The following is a 405-nucleotide window of genomic DNA, read 5'->3' as shown; positions in this document are numbered from 1 at the left end:
GGAGCAGAAGAAGAGAGGTGGGGAAAAAGGAGAAAAAAAAAAAAGGGGGAAAAAAAAAAAATTGGCCTTTCCCAAGTGGGTTTTGCTTTCCTTCTCCCTTCTTTCCCGGCCCCCCCCCCTCCCTTCAGAAAGCACGGCCCGGCGCAAGCAATGCACACCCGAGCATCTAACAAATAAAAGGAAAGATTAAATAGATTACTTTGCCCCGGCAGCTCCAGCAACGTTTGCCTTATAGTCCCTCCAGTTGCTCTTCTTTTTATCCTCGGCAAGGCAGTATAATAGATGCGCTAAGGAGCCCCAGAGCTCATGCGCCGGGGCGCAAGGCCATGTGGGGACGGTAGTCCCGGGCCGGGCCGGGGGACAGGCGGCCACTGGCCCCCGGACTACAAGGCCCAGAAGCCGGCG

General features: G+C 55.6%; 1 protein-coding gene across 1 annotated transcript in view; it reads right to left on the bottom strand.

Moving 5' to 3' along the window:
• The window catches only part of BRD3 (bromodomain containing 3), a 34,203-nt gene extending 33,798 nt beyond the window's left edge, over window positions 1-405 (bottom strand). Inside the window, exon 1 of the mRNA XM_009998859.1 lies at window positions 200-405. The gene's annotated coding sequence lies outside the window, so the exon portion shown is untranslated. The remainder of the gene's footprint in view (window positions 1-199) is intronic.

Source organism: Chaetura pelagica, unplaced genomic scaffold (genome assembly GCF_000747805.2).
Source record: "Chaetura pelagica isolate M959 unplaced genomic scaffold, ChaPel_1.0 scaffold405, whole genome shotgun sequence".
NCBI lineage: Eukaryota > Metazoa > Chordata > Aves > Apodiformes > Apodidae > Chaetura > Chaetura pelagica.
This window is presented reverse-complemented; position numbering and strand designations above follow the sequence as displayed.